Source organism: Lissotriton helveticus, chromosome 1_1, assembly GCF_964261635.1.
Source record: "Lissotriton helveticus chromosome 1_1, aLisHel1.1, whole genome shotgun sequence".
Taxonomy (NCBI): domain Eukaryota; kingdom Metazoa; phylum Chordata; class Amphibia; order Caudata; family Salamandridae; genus Lissotriton; species Lissotriton helveticus.
This window is the reverse complement of record NC_136057.1, coordinates 436,362,430-436,377,873: the sequence shown is the minus strand read 5'-3', so window position 1 is coordinate 436,377,873 and position 15,444 is coordinate 436,362,430. Positions and strand designations below refer to the sequence as shown.

At 41.6% G+C, this 15,444-nt stretch overlaps 1 long non-coding RNA gene across 9 annotated transcripts in view; it reads right to left on the bottom strand.

Annotated features, from left to right (window-relative positions):
- The window catches only part of LOC144810969 (uncharacterized), a 318,656-nt gene that overhangs the window by 273,269 nt on the left and 29,943 nt on the right, over positions 1–15,444 (bottom strand). The window lies entirely within an intron of this gene.

Here is a 15,444-nt window from a genome sequence, read left to right as displayed (position 1 = left end):
TCAGGCAGATGGCAGGAGCAGTTTCGCTCCGGAGACAGGGTTGGCTAAAGGCAACATCTTTTCGTCCGGAGGTGCAAGCAAAGATTGTAGACATGCCTTTCGATGGCGAGAATCTTTTTGGAAAGCACGTCGACGAGGCGCTGCAAGGGATCAAATCAGACACAGATACAGCTAGAGCGCTGGGATCACTTCAGCAAGGAAGGTTTCAGTCCTTTCGCAAAAGAGGTACGAGAGGTCAATTTAATCAGAGGCCCTCATTTCAGACCAACAGATATCAGCCTTATAACCAACAAGGATATAGACAATACAATGCAGGCAATCAGTACAGGACCCCTAACTCCTCTTACCAGCAGCAGTCTAGGGGCAAGTCCTCCAATAGAGGGAGGAATCAGCAGTCTAACAAACGACAATGATTTCAGGCAGGCGCTCCCCACACAGCAGATCCCGGAAAACGACCACTATCTGTCTCAATACTTGAACAACTGGATGTCTATAACATCGGACAAATGGGTTTTGGACGTAATAAGCAGAGGCCATACCCTGGAGTTTGTGGAAATACCACCAAATCACCCCCCGGTACCCAGGCATCACCAACACCATCAGGTTCTGCAAAACGAAGTCCAGTCACTTTTGCAGAAGGGGGCTATAGAGGAAGTACCTCAACAACACCGAGGGAAAGGCTTCTATTCGCATTTCTTCCTCATCAAAAAGAAACAAACTCTGAAGTGGAGGCAGGTATTGGATTTGAGAGATCTGAATCAATACATAAAGAAAATTCCCTTCCGAATGCTTTCCTTGCAAGAGATCCTTCTAATGTTAAAAGAGAAAGACTACATGGCGTCACTGGATCTCATGGACGCATACTTCCATATCCCAATTCATCGGAAGCACAGGAAGTTTTTAAGGTTCGCTGTGGAGAGTCGCCATTTCCAATTCAAAGTGTTGCCCTTTGGCCTCAAATCGGCCCGAGGGTGTTTACCAAATGCATGGCCCCGGTGGCGGCACACTTAAGATTGAAGGGGCATTGCATTTACCCATATCTCGACGATTGGCTGGTGACAGGGCCATCATTCGCAAGAGCCAGAAAGTCCCTTCAGCGCTGCATCTGCCTTTTCCATCGGTTAGGGCTAAGGACCAACTTGGAAATGTCTTCACTGATTCCAGCTCAGGGAATTCAATTTCTAGGGGCATGGATATGCACCAAGGAAACGAAAGCATACCCATCCGAGGAAAGGATGAGGACAATAATAAGCTTTGCAACATCCCTTCAAACAAAAAGGTTCACTTCTGTACGGATGTACAAATCCTTGTTGGGGATGATGTCCTCTTGCATCCCACTGATTCCAAACTGCCGTCTTCAAATGAGACCCTTACAGGAACATCTAGACGAGCAGTGGGTTCAGTCCAAAGGAACCTTCAAAGATCGGATTACCATCACTCAACGTATGAAGGTGGCCATGTCATGGTGGAAGGTTCAGAAGAACTTGAATCAGGGCCTCATCTTTGTACCTCAAACTCACGAATATGTAATGGCGACAGACGCTTCGTTGCAAGGATGGGGCGCGCATCTCCAGGAGCTGGAGATCCAGGGCCACTGGTCAGAGTGGGAAGCACAGCTTCACATTAATCTGTTGGAACTCAAAGCGGTGTTTCTGGGGCTCCAAGCTTTCCTTCCCAGAATACAGAACTCGTCAGTGCTAATTCGAACGGACAGCACCACGACTATGTTTTATCTTCTGAAGCAAGGAGGAACAAGATCCAAACCTCTTTCTGCGCTGGCGCAAAGGATTTGGAAATGGCTGATAAATCACAACGTTTCTATTCGAGTGCAACATATACAAGGCATCCTCAACACAAGAGCAGATGTCCTAAGTCGCACATCAAGTGTGCTGCACGAGTGGGAACTGGACGACACTCAGCTGCACAAGGTATTCCTAAGATGGGGCACACCAACGTTTGACTTGTTCGCAACCCGAGACAATTCGAAGTGCATTCAGTTTGCGTCCAGGTACCCTCAGAGGGATTCCAAGGGAGATGCGTTTCACATGGACTGGACGGGAATGTTCGCTTACGCGTTCCCGCCAATTCCTTTAATACCACGAGTGATTCGCAAAATGAGATCAGAACCATGTCATGTCATTCTGATAGCACCAGCCTGGCCGAGGCAGGCATGGTTTTCAGATCTGCTGCAGATGTCGAAGGGCAGCAAGGTGCAATTCCCGACATTCCAGAGCCTCATATCAATGAGCAACGGACAAATTCTGCATCCGGACCTACCATCGCTAAAGTTATCCGCATGGAACCTCATGAGTGAGAATTTCAAGCCATGAATATTCCACAAGACTGCAGACGAATACTTTCACAATCCAGAGCTATGTCAACCAACAAGACATACACAGCCAAATGGACGCGTTTCTGTCACTGGTGTACTAGTCAAGGGCTGCATCCATTGATGGTACCCCCAGAAGGTATTCTACCCTACCTGTTGTCATTATCAAAAGCAGGTCTGTCTCATGCCTCGCTGAAGGTGCATTTGGCGGTGATTTCACGATTTAGAAGAACACCAGCCGAGCCATCTCTCTGGTCCCACAGGCTGATAAAAGAGTTCGTTAAAGGGCTTTTTAGAGCTTTTCCACCTATTCTACGACCGCCAGTACCCTGGCACCTCAATACAGTCTTGACGCAGATTATGAGACCACCATTCGAGCCTATACACAAGTCAGACTTACAATTCCTCTCTTGGAAGGCCGCCCTGCTACTAGCTCTAACCTCGGCAAGGAGAGTTAGCGAAATACAAGCCTTTTCAGTGGAAGAGCCTTTCCTGCAATTCCGCCAGGACAGGGTTATACTTCGGACAAATCCTAGGTTTATACCCAAGGTCCCTACTTCTTTTCACTTGAATGAGCTAATTATTTTGCCTACCTTCTTCAACAATCCCTCATCTGAAGCAGAAAGAGCGCTGCACTCTTTAGACATCGCTAGATGTTTGAAATTCTACATCGAAAGAACAAGAACATTCCGCAAATCTAAACAATTGTTCGTTGCATTTGAAGGTCAGAGGAAAGGGCTTCCTCTGTCAAGACTGAGTATCGCCAGATGGATATCTTCGGCTATCACTAAGTGTCATGAGAAAGCCGGAAAGCCGCTTAATTCCAGAGTGACTGCTCATTCCACAAGAAAGATGGCGACATCGATAGCCTTATTTGCAGGAGTGTCTCTACCTGACATCTGCAGAGCAGCGACTTGGAAGAGTGTGCATTCATTTACTAAGCACTACTGTCTCGACACTGCGTGGAAGGAGGACACGGCAGTGGGGCAAGCTGTTCTGAAACGTCTGTTTCAATAAGGCATTCTGTATTGCTCTATTGATACTCTATGCAATGTGTGGATGTATATGTATATATTTATATGTAGAATCTGATTTTGTTATACATGGTTTTCTATTCTTATCTGCCCTGTATATTTTCAGATCATGTTCTAACGATATTTCAGCTGCAGAACTTCCTTCTGGGTTCTATCCTGGAAACGCTGCAGGCTTTGTGGGTACTACTTACTACTCTGATACAAGCATGTGAATCTATGAAAGATGCAATACTGGAGAAGGAATTAGTTACTTACCTGTACACTATAGTTCTCCAGTATTATCTTTCATAGATTCACATGCGCCCGCCCGCCTCCCCGTTTCTCAGGCAGAACTTATTGTCTCGGTATTTATCCAGGTCTCTCACTTGGGGCCGGAAATCTGAGGCAGGAAGCTTCTGCTGGGGAGTGTGAGGGCAGGGCAGCAATGCTGATTGGCTGACGTTTGGACCAAACAATGAGGAGGTCTGGTTACCAAATACTACAGTCCATATGGGCTTTTCTATGCAGTTTTTCTCCTCTATGATACTGCTTTGGTCATTCTTTTACCGTGAGACTCCCACCATGACGACGGGGAAGATACAAGCATGTGAATCTATGAAAGATAATACTGGAGAACTATAGTGTACAGGTAAGTAACTAATTCCTTTTTTTTTCTTGAAATGTAGTCCCCGGGGGCTATTCAGATCCTTTAGTGTTAAAAATACACAAATAATTTTTTACTCCTAACCACGCAGTGCTACACCAAGAAAAAACATAGTAACTAGGACCTTGTATTAAAAGAACTTAAAAAAACAACATTGCATGCATGCCTCTTGTAAAACTTTCCATGAAACAGACCAACACCGGCTAAAGATGAACAAAAAACACCACAAGGCAATGACATAAGCCAACTTACGTATTTTCATTTTTCAGAACAAACCTTATTAAAATAACATTTGGCAAAATATCCCAGTTATCAACGCAACAGTTTCAAGGGTTACATTTGTAAGCCACTTCGAAGTCCATTCTGACTTAACATGCAAATTAGCAGACCCAGGGAAGACTGCAGGATAATGTACCATGTCCAATGCAACACCACAAATGTTCACATTAAATTCAGTTGTAGAAGCATGAGGGGCTGAAAGAGGTATGAAGAGGTCACAGAGCCTTAAGACTGTGATATGTAAACATCAGTATTACGGCTGGCGTAGACGGTGTTATTTAACGACTACACAAGATGAAGTTTTAGACAAATGCCAGGATATGCCTAGATTGAAGTTGATGCCCCCCCCAATATGCAGATACTAAGTACTAAAATCAGGTAAGCCACTGTCTAAATCATATACGGAACAGATATAATCACGTAAGCCCAATGGGTATCATCGTCAGTGTGCCCCCATATTGCTCGTCTTCATTAAAGTCAAGGCTATGCTGTGTTTTCCCCCTTGGACTGACACAGGCGGAGAGTATGATTTTAAATAAATTTTCGGCTGAGACGATAAGATAATAAGGCTAGGTTCAAATTTTACTTTTTTTTCCGGCATGATCATTACATTTGAAAGTAGCTTTAGAGTTTAGATATCTGCCATAGGTCAATGTCCTACCATGGGATGCCCTATGGACACAATTCTCTCAGAGGTTATTTGGAAAGATGCACAGTCCGCATTCTTTATTCAGCTCATGGCTGGGAAGGGTGTACAGAGATTGGCAGGAGTAGCTTCAAACCCAAGGCCCCTGATAACCAGTCAATTTTTCCCTCTGCCTACATTTTACACACCGAAGAAGTAAACCAAACACCAGAATACAGAACTTAGTAAGGAGGATTTTAAACTTGTGCCACCAAGTCAGAACAGCAAGCAAGCCCATAGTGCATTGATCTAAGCAGCTAACCATGTACTTACTGTAGACTGATGACTATGATGGGTTATGTCACTGGGCCAGGGGGTAACATTGTGACTATCGAGCTACAAACCCCCCTACGGTCAGCTATTGTAATTCTCTTCTTTAACTTTGATGTGTGTTCTACAATGCTCTACTGTGACCCTCATACTTGCATCCACCCCTTTTTTTCTGTACCATCTTGCTGTGCCTACTTCTCTAGTCCTCAGAGGGGCCCCTTTGCTCTGTAGCTAGAATCATGCTATATTAAACACACACACATGTAAGCAATGAAGTACAAAACAATCTAAGTACAAGGTCAAATGCAATTTTACGTGTTACAAAGAGGACTTCAATAAGTAGAGTGCACCAGTGGAGACTGCCACAGGTAAACGCGCTGGGGCGCGGCGGGAGGTCCACAGATGACAGAATAGGTCGTCTGCCCCCTGCCCCACCACACCGCGCTTACCTGTGCTGGCCGCCACTGAAGGGCACTCAAAAGTAGGGTCATACCCAGTATCAACCCATGAGTGACAGCAGTGTTATAAATTTGATTTTTGAAAGGCGTTTTTCCTATTTTTGTAAAGTTTACTGATCTATTAAAATAACTTGAATATTTAACGAATGCTTTCCTATCATCCATCCATCGTCAGTCAATATGAACTTAGGAAAGCGCAAAGACCCAGGCTATATAGTCACAGTCAATCTGCCCTGTTACTCACAGTAATCGCAGTATCATCTCAGCATTACTTAGTGGCCAAGGAATTGCTGTGAGTGGTGAACTAGATTTCCAAATGTAATGTAATTCAAAAATGTAAGCATATGAATCTAGGAGAGCAAGAGGTGTGAAATGTTGGCAGGTCAGAGTATACAGACAATGCTTGGGCTGGGGTCTCGTTGCACTCACTCACGTAAATGTCTTCCATAGAATTATTTCTTCATGTCAATGCACCCGACCACTGACTATGGGTTAAGCAAATTACACATCTGCTTTTTGAAGAAATGCAACTTCTGCTCGTTTGTAGATCAAGGAGACCACTCGCGTTTCCTTTCTGCACAGAGTGGTCCTCTATAAGCACTTCACATCTGTTGAGAATGAATACCAACTTGTGCACCAAATTTCAGGTGCAGCGTACAGTGGGCATGCACTCTGAGCAGTGAAGTGCGCAATTCAACCGAGTCTTTTAAGTATCAGACCTTCTGTGTTTACATTACTGTGGTTTGTTTTATTTGCTTTTCTTGAACATACTTCTGCTTGGACTTTAAATAGTCTTTAGGGCCTAACTGAGAACAGGAGAGCAGTGTCTGTTAACTTGTCCGCGCACCTGTCTGCATTTCTCTTAAAGCTGCAGTGTCCATGTACATGCCATGATTAAGGGTGATGGAATGGTGCTGTCTAGGCACTACTTAGTTGACAAAAATGTGTAGACTGCAATCGAGGACAAAAAGCTATATCAACCTCGGCTACCAAAAATCTGTTGAAGTATAAACTCGACAGCTTAAAATGTTTTTTATAGGCTTAGGCTGGTTAACACATTATGCACTGTCTGGGACCTGATTCTACAGAACTTGCATAAGAGAAGAAAGGAAGTTTGAGCTTTTGTTCAGCAATCTTCAACAAAGATATTAAATAAAGAACAATAACAGCTCATTAGATATGGCTTTTAAACTGAACACTGGCATAGAGGTGCATAACACAGGGGCTAACAATACAATATGGGCAATGATACAGGCATTGTTGCAAGAATCGGACAAAAAGCTGTGCAGGAGGCACAGGGTATGCACCAGGCGAGCTGTATTGATGTACCTCATGGAGGCATAGAATGATGCACCTATAGGAAGCACAGATGATGCGTCTACGAGGAGCACTGAGTGATGCACCACAGTGGAGCACTAGATGTTCTGCCTCACCAATGCAAGAGTGTTGTACATGAGGTCAGAGGTGAGTTCAATACAGTTCAAGGGTTTAGAATTGTGTGGCGTATCGGTGCACAGAGAGGCGTGCACCAGAAGTCATAGGGTGACGTACAATTTAGAGCACATGGTAAAGTCCCAGTGGTCTTAAGCTGTCAGCAGCTCATCCACTCCCGTATTTTCTTTCTGTTCTAGCATGCCACATTATAAGAGCAGGACCACAAGTACACAAGGCAAAGAATATCAGAAATGGATGAGCTCCTCATGCCTGACATTCTGCAGGACAGAAAAGAGCATCACACCTTTTCTTGTTAGTGCATCAGAGTTCATTCTTTAGAGGGACAGGAATGCAATAGGTCTCACCTTTGATTAAGTTAAAGCCATTTGCTTTGCTAATGGTATTGTATAGCAAAGCAAATGGCTTCACTTAATAAAAGGTGAGACCTATTGCATTTTCAATGCTTGTTTTAGAATGTTAGGAGTAAACTAACAGGTTTTATTTTTCTCAAGCAAAGTGAAGAAGTGAAGGAAGAGAGCTAGCCGAGACCTAAAAAGTCATATTTTTACCGATAACTGTGAGAGCTCCGCAGTCTCTTTACATTCTGCCTACGAAGTGAACCCATTTACACATTTTTTATTTTTTAAGGCGACCTTCCCTTATTTTACTGCTACCTTGATTTATTGTTCCTAGCTATGTATTTATCCCCAACTAGCTGACATGTGCTCTGTCAAGGTAATTGACTCTACATGCTTAAGTTTTGTACCATGGTTACACCTATTTCTTGGTTTTATTACATTTTTGGTTTCTTTCTTACATTTGTCTGTAAAGCGCTCTGATACTCGTAAGAGTCTTGTTCGCGCTATATAAAACCTTCAAAATAAATAAATAAACAACCTTCTATTGTGCTTTTGCACTGACACGTTTGTCACCTGAGTGCAACCCACCAATCGTAAATTTGGCTCTGCGATCATCCTGCAACCCCCTATTTGCAAACTCTGAACGAATAATGCATTTCCAAAAAAAGTGCGTCTGGTTCAAAACCTCACCAAATCAAGAACTGAATCTTTTCTTTTGAATGCAGTAAGAAGATAGTCGATCGCACTAAGTCCAGCAACCCCTTCGCAAACGGGCAATGCTTTGGTGACTGACATTTTTTAAAATATCCTTGAAGTTTTCACACGCATTTAAAGTAATTGCCCATCAATCAAAAGCCCTCTGCAGGACTGTACAAAGTAAAAATGTTTTGCTAGAAGGAAATCCTGGAAGGCCTGTTCCACGAACTCTTTGATTCTATTTTTGTTCTGAGGAGGCCCAGCAAACCTGTTGTGTTACTATGTAATACTTAGAACATAAGAAAGAAAGAAACAAACTGAATGCGAGCTGGAAAAAAAACTGTTCAAAACTTCCAAGAGTGAAGAGAAACGCGAGTAGCGCTTTTCTTCGAGCTCAGCTGCACGGCGGGAAGGAGCACACAGTATACTCTTCTCCATGTTCCAATAATAATACCACAGCCTGTTTGTTTTACCCTCAGTTCCCTGTAACAATGTTGATGCTTCATTGTAACTGTACTTTGCGTTCCATGAAGAAACACGTCGTTCTCATGACAAATTTCCATCTGTGCTGCTACAATATTGTCAAATTTCGGCCCACGTTTCAATTTACAATAGATTGTTATCTTTCGGGATATCAGTTTTTGTAAATAAATGAATGAATACGTTTAAAATTTTCGGCAGAAGACGACTGACGACATATGATAGCTTGCAGAGAAGAAAGGGACGGTGCATTTTAAGGTTTCAGAATAATTCCAGACTTTTTAATTGATGCAAATTGCGTTTTTCTTAGAGACCCAACAGACGATAGAACCGTCCACCCAGCCCTGACCTACAAATACGAATACGATGCATCTGTGTTTTTTATTCAAGGCCTTTGCCAAGCAGCTAAAACCCCTGTGCAAGTGCTAAATAATGACCTCAACATGAACCCTATATCTGTACCAAAACAAGAGGAGCCTTTTTCCATCTAAGTAATGAGTGGGGTGTTTGTGACGGAACATCTCACCAGCTCTCCATGCCCATCTTTGGTACTACCGTAAACACAAAGCGGGACTATTCCAGCACCTTTTACACAGCCCTTTGCAACTAACAAATCATTGGCTTCCAGAAGGCCCAAAATGCTGCTAGCAGGCTGAATGTGGTTCTGTGGAGGACACAACCTATTGTCTCCATCCTCAGTGGGTTCTAACAACCAGCCAATACCAGGCACAAGTCGCAAATACAAAACAATGAAACTGACTGTCCTCGTCAGACAATTTCCTGCCCATCACGAAAGCTCTGAAGAACTATGAACTCCCTTATAGAGAGACCTACTGAGCAAGACAACCTTACTGACTTTTACCATTTGGTGAGCCCTGCAGAGAGGCAATTTAGTTTGCTGTTGAAGCTACAAGTAACAAAAGTAAAATATCTAAATAATTAAAACCAATGCATTATTTACTGGACTGAAATATGGTGAAATATAAGTAATACATAATTTACGGCGGACAGAAAAACCTAAATAATCATTATTTTGCCTAAGAGTTTGAAATTTTCCAAATTTAGCTTTAAGAGAGCAAAAAAAAAAAGAATATCGGAATACTGCAATATAAAATCCCTGCAAAATTCTAATCAAAATTAGATCTGTTATTACAAAATAAATAAACGCCGCTACAAATATATGAATGAATGAAGCTAAATTTGTATTGCGCAGACTTAGCCCAAGGGCATCAAGGCGCATAGGATGGAATGACTGAGTGGAAAGTGAGCAGGGGGTAGCCTAAAGATAGGCTCCTGTGTAGAGCCAGGTCTTTAAGGCTTTGCGGAAAGGAGCAAGGGACACGAGTCCCTTGAGTTCATTAGGCAGTAGGTTCCAGAGTTTAGGGGCAAGGGCAAAGAAGGCCTTCCCTCCCCATCTGGCCTTCCTAGTCCGCGGGACTGACAGAAGGTTCTTGTTGGCGGAGCGTAATGCCCTTCCAGGAGTATAGAACGAAACAAGAGACCTAATGTCTTCTGCACCGGAACCATGAAGGGCACAGTGGGTGAGACAGAGAACCTTAAAGTTTATCCTAGACTGCTAAGGGAGCCAGTGAAGGTTTTTTCTAATAGAAGAACCTGATGATCGTCTCGGGGCGTTAACAACAAATCTGGCTGCTGCATTTTGCACAACTTGTAAACGTTGGACCAGCCTCTTATTTATGCTTAGATAAAGAGCATTGCAGTAGTCTAGGCGTGAGGAAATAAGGGCAACCGAAAGTTGTTTCCTAGAATCCAGGGAGAGGTAATTTGAGAGTTTTCTCAATATCCTTAGGACTCCACAGCAGGTGGAGACGGTTCTATTTACTTGCTTGTCGAAGGAAAGTGTGGTATCAAATATTACACCCAGATTGCGAGCTGCGAGGGTGGGTGTGGGGCAGGTTCCAAGGGCAGAAGGCCACCAGTCAGCCGACCAGACTTTCTGTTTACCTCCGAAGACAAGGACCTCTGTCTTTTCCCCATTTAATTTGAGGAAGTTTTTGGTCATCTAACCTGCTACAGCATTCATGCAGTTCCTAAAGTTGGAGGCCTCAGTCTCCACAGATTGAGTGAGGGAGAGCATAATCTGGGTGTCATCAGCGTACGACAGTACTTCCAATCCGAAAGACCTTACAAGCCTGGCAAGATTATTTAAACAGATATAAAAAAACAGTTCTAAAATTGTATTTTGAAATTATATTCAATGTTTTTTCCAGTTCTTAAAAAGGCAATGTCCATTTCTGGAAAAGACAATGACCACTGAAATAGAACTTTTCACACTATTGCACTGTACCATGCTGTGTTGTAACCATCTCAGCTAATGCAAGTTGTGTACAATTCCCCTAACACAGTAGCATAGGACTGCAGCCCAATGCCAAGGCCTTTGTGTGGTAAGAATTCCTGCTATGCCTCTAACAGTGTCCCTGAGGTCTTAGCCTGTCGTTAACCTTCTTCATTTCCTTGGTCACCTATCTGGCTCTGATTGACAACGCACACCTTTTTGACACAGGGTCCGTTTCACAGAGTCAGATTCCTTTCTATGTAGAAAACTATACTGTTTTCCAAGACGGATTACACAATATTTTCTATAAAATAGATCCCACTTTGTAATATCAATCTATACTGGCTTTTGTTATGAATTATTCTATAAAGGTATTACATGTTATACACTATTAAACTAATTTAAAAAATAACAGTTTTTTTGTGTAAATGTGGTTTTTAGTTGTGTGATGGTTTATTTTCCCAATAATGCAGATGGGGAATAAACTATTATATGTCATATTTTACAACAAGCAAACAAGAATATCTGTACTTTTTTAAAGTATTCCTAAAACAGTGTACTAGAGTATATGGTTGAAACATGCTTTGAGAAAAAAAGGCATGGCAGAAATCAGCAGCAATTAAAAGTAAAAGACGGCTAGTTTATGAAAATATGTTGGATGCCAAGGCACCCATTAATCACCTTTTTTGATTGTGCCACCTTCCATAAAGTTTACAAACAACGCTGTAATTGAGGAGAAAGTCCCACATGTACAAGTATATGTTGCACAACATATAAAGATACATCAAAATGAACACATATATTCAGTTACCTAATAGAATTATCACCTATTACAGCAATTCGGAGCAATGACGAACAGACGGTGATAGCAGGCCACTTAACAGAAGAAATTACATTGCAAAAGAGCACAAGTTCTTCGTGTCACAGCACTAAAACGCACTGCACTGCATTTTACAAACTCCCTTGGGCTGGACTAGGGAGAAAAGTTGGCGTGCACATATTTTCTGGAAAGTCGCCTGTGCGTCATGTGTGTGCTGATTTCTTTACCCATAAACAATAGGAGCAACAGGGGGATCAAGAAGTCAGACAGCCCCCCACTCCGCCAGTTACTAACACAACTAGGTCTGACCTCAAAGAGCAGTCAGGCACAAGCTTTAGAGACTTCTGGGAGTTGCTATAACCTTTAGAGAACACCTTCCCAGTACAGGTCCGTTAAACAATCCACGAAATAAATAGTCCTTGCTTAAATTGGAGCAGCAAGGACTAATCAGTTTGTGAATTGTTTAACGGAACTGTACTGGGAAGGTATTCTCTAATGGTTATAGTAACTCCCAGAACTCTCTAAAGCTTGTGACTGACTGCTCTTGGAGTTCAGACCTAGGTGTGTTTGCACTGATTTCTTTGACAGGTGTGACATAGATCATATTTTGGAGTACCTTTGGGCTATGAATCCTGTTCAAGTAGGGGCTTTAAAACCTAAGACATTTTTTTTTCTAATGGTGCTATTACAAAGTTTCATCTCAGTGGACGAGAAACAAGGAAAATCTTACATTCTGAATGTAAGCCTTTTCCGGCATGCAAGTAAGAATAGTTGGTGTACTTACCGTAAATTGGGTGGAAGAAGAAATGATGGGGCATATTAGCAAGTACTTGCGATATTTATCTTAAAAAGCGCTTAGCGCGTTTATTTTCATCGCTGCCTATCGCTGGATATTTTAGCGGAGAAAACATGCTATTAGCAACGTTTATCTCCACTGTGATAAAATATCCAGCGATAGCGGCGAAATGCCTGAATATCACTGGAAATCCAGCGATATTCACACATTAACGCCATGGTGGACTTAGCCTGAAAATCCACCTCCCATTGAGGAATACAGGTAAGTCAGGTTTTCAGCAGGTGTTAAATACTAGCGATAAACACGCTTAGCGCAACTTTTTTTATCGCTTCGCCTGCGTTGGTAATAGGGGGAAGTAGTGTTAGCGACTGTTTACAGTCGCTTCTAGTTGGGAACGCCTACCTTGCATGTCATTAGCGATTATCATCGCTGGCATGCAAGGCGATGGGAAAACCGGCCGCTATCGCCGCTATCGCCAGAAAGATGTCGCTAACGCCTGTTAGCGACAGCTTGCTGATAGGGCGATAAAAAGTGCCACCAAAGCGGCAATAAAGCCCTTGCTAATATGCCCCTTAGATTTTCCTGCTAGCTTCTGTAAGACTGAGTCAAAACTATCACACTGCTGCAGAAAGGAATCATCTGGCAAAAAGATCTTGAACTACAGGCTTTACCATTCCGATTCTCAATCTGCCCAACCGATTGTGATGTGGGCATTTGGAGAAGTGAATGTGGCAACTTATTTGCACAGATTGTATAGTGTATGTCTTCGAACACACCAACCATATGGTGGAGCTTGGATGCAATACCTTTCTCTCATTCGTCTATTAGGAGCTGCAGGCATAGAAGGGAGTGGCTGTGGGAGGCACAAGGGCTGAACATTAACTCTTCTACTCTTGGTTTCTTCTACTGACAAGCATATGAATCTACTTTCATTCTCCCTAGATATGTGAATGGAGGAAAACAATCCAGGCAGAGGTTGCACAATGCCAGGCAGAGGTTGCATAATGCCAGGCTGACAATTATTCAAAATATGACATAATAAAATACAGCCTCACCTACATGAATAAAACGAAAAACATGGCACCGTGGTAATAATTGACACTTCCCTATAGCACAATTCAAAATAGCAGGTGTGATTTGGATCTGTCTCCGACTTTTTTTTAAATTGTGTATCATAAAGAAAAGTTCTGCAAGTTTAGAGCTTTTTGACCTAGAGTGTTGTGAGATACCATATCATATATATATATATATAGCGTGATCAAGGCTTAATCGCCGAAACGCGTTGTTATTGCCATTAAATCTATATTTTTTGCACAGAAGAAGTGTCCGGGCTATCATTTCTGACAGATGTGATTGGCGAAAAGAATTTATTGGGACTGCTGGTGCCCGGCTCGGACCGCCCGCCGACAGTGCTTCTCCACTACCAGCACTCGTGAAGGGTATATATATATATATATATATATATATATATATATATATATATATATATATTCACTGAAAAAACCATAGGTTTCAGGCCTTATATAGTTAGGAATTAGCATTTAAAAAACTTTTGAAATTCACTGAAAAAACTATAGGTTTCAGGAGTTATATAGTTAGGAATTAGCTTTTAAAAAACCTTTGAAATTCACTCAAAAAACTATAAGTTTTAGTGGTGTTATAGTTAGCTGGACATTTTACTTATACAAAACCATTGAAATTGCTCCTATATAGTTAGTTGTACTAACTATATTTCGCGCACCCGCAATCCACTGCTGATGATGTCACATATTAGATCATTCATGACATGGTCAGTGACATCACTGATGACATCTCAAATGACATCACTGATGACATCACTGATGACATCATCCAGTGAATGTGGTTTGCTTCGTTATTTAAATATGCATTATATATATAGCAATTTGCATTGAAGAATAAGTGGATATATATAAATAAATATTTGGATGGAGGATTTAGTAGCAGTGTAATTGACTGTTTACTTGACCAATTTATATTGTCTCACTAAATATAGTGGATAGTGACTAAACTGTGTGAATATCTGTATCACTTTGTTAGTTGTTGTGTAAACTGATTCTACAGTTGGTTACTAGCTATGTGAAAGTCTATATTAGTTATTGATTAGTTAACTGAGTATTTGTATGGGAGTGTGAAAGTGTGTGTGGTTCGGTGGGGGGTGTGTGACTGTCCAAAGATGTGTGAATAGTTGATTCAGTAGATATATAAAGTTAAAACTATATGTTCTAACAGTTGTTTGGGTGAGTGAATATCTTTATGGGTGTGGTGATGAGCAAATATATTTCTCAATGGTACAGGTCCAACAAACTAGAAAAATAAAAGGCAGTGTATGTGTCAGTTGTTGTATATAAATAAGTATACATAAGACACAATGATTGTGTGAGTGACTGTATGGATAACTGTATACTTGTAATAATGATTTTATAATTCACTAAGTATGACTTACTATCTAAATGAATAGAAGAAGTGGTGTTTGTATAAGTGTTTTGCTAAGTAAATATGTAAGTATGATCCATTGTTTGCATAAGTGAGTAGGATGACTTCATATGTGAATAGGAAGCGTGCTGTGGTTTAATGTCGATATAGATTTATAAGTATTTTTGATAGTGTTCTATTGTTCATTGACAGCATGTATGAGTGAATCCATAGGTAAGTGATTAGATGTGTGTATACATCTATGAATCACTGAGTGGATGTTTAGATACTTGTATTGCTGTGACAATGGATTTAAATATGATACTCTGTATTTTACAAAGAGTGATGAAAAATTGTAATAGTGTATGAAAAGGTGTATGTGATTGTCACGTGGATGATGTCATCAGTGATGTCATTTGAGATGTCATCAGT